This window comes from Erinaceus europaeus, chromosome 8 (genome assembly GCF_950295315.1).
Source record: "Erinaceus europaeus chromosome 8, mEriEur2.1, whole genome shotgun sequence".
Lineage (NCBI taxonomy): Eukaryota > Metazoa > Chordata > Mammalia > Eulipotyphla > Erinaceidae > Erinaceus > Erinaceus europaeus.
Genome location: NC_080169.1, coordinates 29,098,730 through 29,105,929, shown reverse-complemented (window position 1 = coordinate 29,105,929; position 7,200 = coordinate 29,098,730).

Sequence of the window (7,200 nt, the reverse complement as noted above, 5' to 3'; positions counted from 1 at the left end):
TATTCCACCCCCCACCCGCCTCTCTGTCTATATCTTAAAAAAAAAAAAAAAAATCACTAGTAATTTAAAAAAAAAAAAAGTTGATAGGCCTGGTTATGTTGTGGTTCCTATCATTTGATGTAGAGAAAAATGGAACTTAGTCACTTTCATCTTGACCCTGTGATCTCAACTGCTTATCAAATAACAAAAACGTGGGGCTGGAGAGATAGCTCACTAGGTAGGGTGTCTCTTGTCCTGCGGGTGACCCAGATTTGAACCTCAGTGCCACATGGGAATACCACAGCACCAGACTGCTCTGAGGTTATGGTCTCCCACCCTTCCCTGCCATAAAAAGAGGCTCCAGATTGGTGAAAGGCCACATGTGTAAGGCCTCAGTGCCACACAATAAATTTTTAAAAGTACTTAAAAAAAATAGAGGCCAGGTGGTGCATACCTGGTTCAAGCCCCTGGTCCCCACCTGCAGGGGGAGAAGCTTCTTAAGTGGTGAAGCAGGGCTACAAGTGTCTGTCTCTCTCTCTCTCTCTCTCCTTCCCTTCCTGTCTCTCTCCGATTCTTTCTCTCCCCACCCCCCTCTCTCCCCTTCTATCTTGGCTTCTTTCTCTATCCTAAATAAATATGTATTTCTTAAAGTAATAGAAGGGAGAGCTGAAGAGATAGCATAATGATTATTCAAAAAAAAAAAACTTTTATGCCTAAGACTTTGTTGTCTCAGGTTCAGTCCTCAGCATCACCATAAGCCAGAGCTGTAGAGAACTCTGGTATAATAATAATGATAATAGGGTGGGGTATCTACTATTTAGCATTTACTATTATTATTGATATCCAGCATAATGGTTATAAAAAGGGACTCTCATGTCTTAGGCTCCAAAGTCCTAGGTTCAATCACTCCCCTGCACCACCAGAAGCCAAGATTGAACAGTGCTTTACTCTGGTACAATAATGAGGAGCAGGGCGAGGAGGAGAAGAACAACAGTAAAGGTATAAATGAGGAGGGGGAAGGAGAAGGAAGAGAAGAAGAGGAGGAAGAAATAATAGTGACAGCCTAAGTAGAGATGTATCCAAAGGTAAGCTGTTACTGTTATTCTTTCTTTGCTGTGGTTATTGTTGTTATTACAACTTTCCATTTAAAAAGATCAACCATTTTCTCTGAGTCTAAGGCTATCAGAAGCCTCCCAGAATGCTGCACCTTCTAGATTCACAGCCACAAATAGCAAAGGAGAGGCTAATTCTACATGTGATACAGTATAGGCTCCCAGAGAAATATATTTTATACTTTGTAGCCCCTAAATCTTACCACAATGGTATGCAGTGGGGGAAACCCCAAAAATAACTTGCTTTGAAGATAAGTCATGAGGATCCGAGATCAGACGTGCCAAAATCTTAATCCACCGCTGTCATTTACTCAAAATGAGGACCTTATGAATAAGTTGATAAGAAAGGAGAGAAACTAATTAATTCGCTATGGTTACCAGGAAAACAGAGCCTGTTTTTCAAAATGCCAAATATATGAGCCAAAATTTAAAATTTCATTATGAATCTTTTTTCCAGAAATGTTACATTTAAAAACATTTTTAATAATCCTACACCATGTACTTTCATGAATTTTAACCCTTATTTTGCCCTCATTTTTTGCTAGAATATTAGTGTGTGTGTGTGTGTGTGTGTGTATGTGTGTGTGTATGCACGTTCACGTGCAATTACTTATTACCAAGATACACCTTGAGATTCTTGAGCACAGTAGACAAGCATATGCACAGAATCAAATTTCCACAAAGACGAGATTAGTCAAACAACATCACCAGGGCATCTACCAAGTATTAAGGCTCAGTCAAGAGAAGGGAATATCAGCATTAGAATCACTTGAATGTGCATTTGAAACACTAATTGCTGAGTACTAAGAAACTGAATTTCTGCAAGTCCCCAAATGATATAGAAGTTAGTCCAAAAATACCTTGTCAATGATATTTATAGTGGAATTTCTTTTTTTTTTTTCCTGGAGAAAAAGAGAGAGAATTGTAGAAAGGTAATATCGACAGGGCAGACTATTTTATTATAGAAACGTAAGGGAGATAAAGTCACAGAAGGTTGGCCTGTTCAGGGAAAACCAGATAGAAATGAGTTCAAGCTAGAGAAAAGAAAACACTTTTGGTGGAACAGAAAGCTCCAGACAGGAAATAATGAGACCAAAGTATAGAAAGGAATTAAATGTCAAGTTAAGAAAATTGGATTTTAGCCAGAGTTGCTACTGAATATTTTAGAATGAAAAAAAATGCAAGGTGAAAGCAACTTACCTCTTTCTTTCTTCTTCTTCTTCTTTTTTTTTTTTTTAACATAACACTGCTCAGCTCTGGCTTATGGTGGTATGGGGAATTGAACCTGGGACTTTGGAGCCTGAGGCATGAGAGTCTCTTTGCATAACCATTATCCATCCCTGCAATTTATTCTCAGTATTTTAATTTTTTCAATTGTCTTCTTGTTTTTCTTGAAAAGGAAATAAATTCACATAGCATGAAGTTAGAAGGCATTAAAGGGTATTTAGAAAAAGGTCTCCCTCCTACTGCATCACTTGTTTCCCATGTTTATCCTTAGTGCTAAGTCAATGCTATCAGTTTGCTGCATATTCTTTCAGAAATATCTGGAAGCAAGTCCAACAACAAGAGTTGTACTCCTCTTATCCTATGGTCTTGTCAGTGTTTCCTTTTTATAAATAAATTAAAATGAAAATTAAAAAGGAAAAGGGAAAATGCTTTATTTTCAACAGCTAGGAAAGCAGGAGTGAAGTGATTAGTACCACATGCTGTGGAGGGAGCTAGTTCAGCAGAGACCAGTTTTCTCTCACGCCAAACACGTGAGGCCAGAAACTGGAAAGATACCATTGCAGAAAGGAGGAGGAAGTTGTGCTGGGATTATACCTTTTTTTTTTTTTTTACTTTTTATTTTATTTATTTATTCCCTTTTGTTGCACTTGTTGTATTATTGTTGTCATTGTTGCCTAGGACAGAGAGAAATGGAGAGAGGAGGGGAAGACAGAGAGGGGGAGAGAAAGATAGACACCTTGTAGACCTGCTTCACCGCTTGTGAAGCTACTGCCCTGCAAGTGGGGATCCAGGTCTCAAACCGGGATCCCTCCGTGGGTCCTTGTGCTTTGTGCCACTTGTGCTTAACCTGCTGTGCTACTGCCTGACTCCCAGATTATACCTACTTTTAAGCAGTAAGAGTTGTCCATTGTGGGGCCAGGAGGTGATTTGTACACATAGTACTATGCACAAAGACCTGGGCAAGGATCCATGTTCAAGCCCCTGAGGCCCAACTGTAGCAGGGATGCTTCATTAGCAGTGAGGCAGGTCTGCAGGTATCTTTCTATCTCCCTTCTGAATTAAAAAAAAAAAAAAAGGCCAATGGGAGTGGTGGATTTGCAGTGCAAATCCACCACTGAACACACACACACACACACACACACACACACACACACACACACACACACACACACACACACACACACGAGTGCAAGAAATGACTGCCCTCCTGCCCCAAGCTGGGCCCTTGAAGTAGGAGAGAATAGTACAGTTCCACTGCTAGGAAGTAGCCAGAATACTGAGGAAAGAGTAGAAACTCCTATGTACCAGGAGGTGACACTCCCATGCCTAGAGTCCTTGAGGTAGGGTAATTTGTGGACTGCAACACTCATGAAAGTCTAAAGCATGGTTCTCGCCTAGGACGAGTGAACAGGAGTTGGTAATCTTGAGAGGGGCAGAAACTTGTCCTGAAGTGAGTGTAAGACAGTGCTATCTTTCGGGATATACTGTGTTGGTCCCTTTTATGTTTCTCCTATGTTTATCTATTCCGCCAGCAAATAGCTACAAAGTTCCAGTTATGTGTTAGGCATTGTTTGAAGAGATCCAGAGGGGGAAAATTTGGGGGGGGGGGGGGCAAAGATTCTGCCTTCACAGACTTTATATTCATATAGGAAAAGAAGTCAGTAATTAAAGCAGCAGCATGGAGGTTCCATATAAGTTGAACTAAATAATCTATGGCAAAAGTTTAACAGAGGGATTCTCTTTTAAACTTTTGCCATAGATTATTTAGTTCAACTTATATGGTAAAAGAAAACACAAGTAGAACCTGAACTGGAATTGGCATATTGCACCAAAGTAAAAGACTGGAGTGGATGGGTGGGGAGAATACAGATCCAAGAAGGATAACAGAGGACCTAGTGGGGGTTATATTGTTATGTGGAAAACTGGGAAATGTTATGCATGTACAAACTATTGTATTTGTATTGAATGTAAAACATTAATTCCCCAATAAATAAATTTTAAAAACTTATATGGTAGATACTATTATTAGCTCCATTTTATAAGTAAGGAGGCTGAGTAGTCTGGGAGGTAGCGCAGCAGGTAAAATATTGGATTCTCAAGCATGAAGTCCTGAGTTCAGTCCCCGGCAGCACATGCACCAGAGTGAGGTCTGGTTCTTTATTTTTCTTTTTGCCTATCTTCTTCATGAGTAAACAAATAATAATAATTAAAAAAAGAGAAACTGAGACATAGATGGACCAAGTTACATTTCCAAGTGCACATACTTAATATGTAACAGAACACTTTTTGAGGTGAAAAGGGTAAACTTTTGTTAGAGAAAGTCAGTTGAGATCAAGATAGCTCCATATAAAGAAAACAAAGACACAGCAATGTAGAGGTTAAAGAAAAGCCCCGAATATTGAGACCAGCCGTTAACCCGAAACCAACTGTTTCTTGTTCTGCGTAAATATTTCCACCTGTACCCACCCTGTGATAACTATAAAAAGGTGGGATGAGAAATGATGGGGGTCGCGGACTCTCCCCTTGCGTGGAAGGGTATCGGCAGCCCAAGCTTAAGCTTGCTAATAAAGGCTCTTGCTATTGCATGTGATTTTGGTCTTCTTTGAGTGAGATCGGGACTCGAACCTCTGGACATAACAAGCAATAGAGGGGGTCAGGGGTTGAATAGGGCAGCCAGGACTGCTGCCATTGGAATTGCCCAGGCAGACTCCCAAAAACTGCCCAAAGCTAGAACAAGTGACCAGGCCCCAGGCTTCCACAGCAAACCCCAGATAGTAGAGCCAAGGTTGGAAACAACTGCGGTCAGTGGTCATATTTGCTGAACAGTGACCCCTCTATTCCCCCCTCCTCCTCCCCTTCCTCTTTTAGTCCTCCTCCTCCCCCTACCAAAGGCCAGCAGGCATGTGGGAGACATTTTAGTCTGTCTTCCTGGTTGTGCTATAAGCACCTCCCCAAACACATTTACCAGATGTCATGAAATGAAGAGAGGGGAGGCAGAAAACTGAAAATCTGGGCTTTCATTCTTTTTTTTTTTTATAAAAATAGGTTGCACATTCACTTCAAATGTCTGTTTAAAGTATTGATTCAGAATATAGTTAAAGCATGTCAGGCCCTCTTGGCATCTCTAAGTCTATCTAGTAGAATGGGAAAAGGCAGAGTAACTCTTTATTTTTTTTATTTTTATTTTTTTCCAAATGCAGGTCCTTGCGCTTAGCATTATGTGTGCTACCTCCATGCCCCCTGGTTTTTACTTTTGAGAGAGAGGAGGGAGTGGATAGAGGGAGAACAGGAGCATCACTCTGGCACATGAGATGGTGGGGATTGAATTTGAGACCTAAATCTTCAGAGTCCAATGCTTTATCCAATGTAAAATGTCCTGAATTAGCTTTTTTTTTTTTTATTTAAGAAAGGATTAATTAACAAAACCATAGGGTAGGAGGGGTACAACTCCACACAATTCCCACCGCCCAATCTCCATATCCCACCCCCTCCCCCAATAGCTTTCCTATTCTCTATCCCTCTGGGAGCATGGACCCGGGGTCATTGTGGGTTGCAGAAGGTAGAAGGTCTGGCTTCTGTAATTGCTTCCCCGCTGAACATGGGCGTTGACCGGTCGGTCCATACTCCCAGTCAAGGCAGAGTAACTCTTGAGAAGGTCGTTTTCTTTTCTTTTTTTTTTTCTTTTTTACCAGAGCTCAGCTCTGGCTTATGGTGGTGTGGGGGATTGAACCTGGGACTTGACAGAGCCTCAGGCATGAGAGTCTGTTTGCATAACCATTGTGCTATCTACCCCCTGCCCTTTGTTTGTTTGTTTGAGGTTATTTTCTTGATGTCACTTCTTTTATGTATTTTTATTTCTTTTGGATAGAGAGAGAGAAATTGAGAGAGCAGGGGAGAAAGAAAAAGACACCTGCAGCACTACTTCACCACTTATGAATCTCTCCCTCATAGGTGGGGGCCAGGGGCTCGAACTAGGACAGTGAGCCCTGTAATGTGTGTGCTCAACCAGCTGCACCACCACCTGGCCCCTGATGTTGCCAGTACAAGTTAAAGGCTGTGTCTGACCAGGAGAGGAGAAAAGATACATCATCAGGGCAAGGTGAAACCAAACAGTCCCTGCTGCTTTTTTTTTTTTTCCAAAGAGCTACTAAAAAAAAAAAAAAAGAACTTAAAAAAAGCGAGAAAGAAAGGAGAGAGAAAGAGGAAGGAAGTAGGAAAGGAAAGAAAAGAAAGATAGAAAGATAGATAGATAGATAGATAGATAGATAGATAGATAGATAGATAGAAAGAAAAAAAAGAAAGGGAGGCCTAGGTTAAGCACACATAGTACAAAGCATAAGGACCCACGGCAGGATCCTGGTTGGAACACTGGGCTCCCCACCTCCAGGCGGGTTTCACAGGGGTGAAGCAGGTCTACAGGTGTCTATCTTTCTCTCTCCCTCTCTGTCTTCCCCTCCTCTCTCCATTTCTCTCTGTCCTATCCAACAACAACGACATCAATAATAACAACAATAATAACTATAGCAATAAAACAACAAGGACAACAAAAGGGAATAAATCAATATTTTAAATAATCTTTAAAAAAAGTATAAATAGTACCTGTTTAGCAGTTGTTTTTACCTTTTGCCTCTACACCACAATAAAGTGTCCACCAAACACAAAGAGGAAAATAAATGAATGAGTCAATTAATTTGTGAACTGTCATATATCTGTCTAGTATTGATTAGTCTATTGAAAACAAGTGAGTCTTAGGATCTGAAAATAAGGACCAGGCAACTACAGGGTTTAAGGAGGTGATTTTTAAAAACATGCCTTCCTTGGGTGGGGGAGATAGCATAATAGTTATGCAAAGAGATTCTCCTGTCTGAGGCTCCAGAGTCCC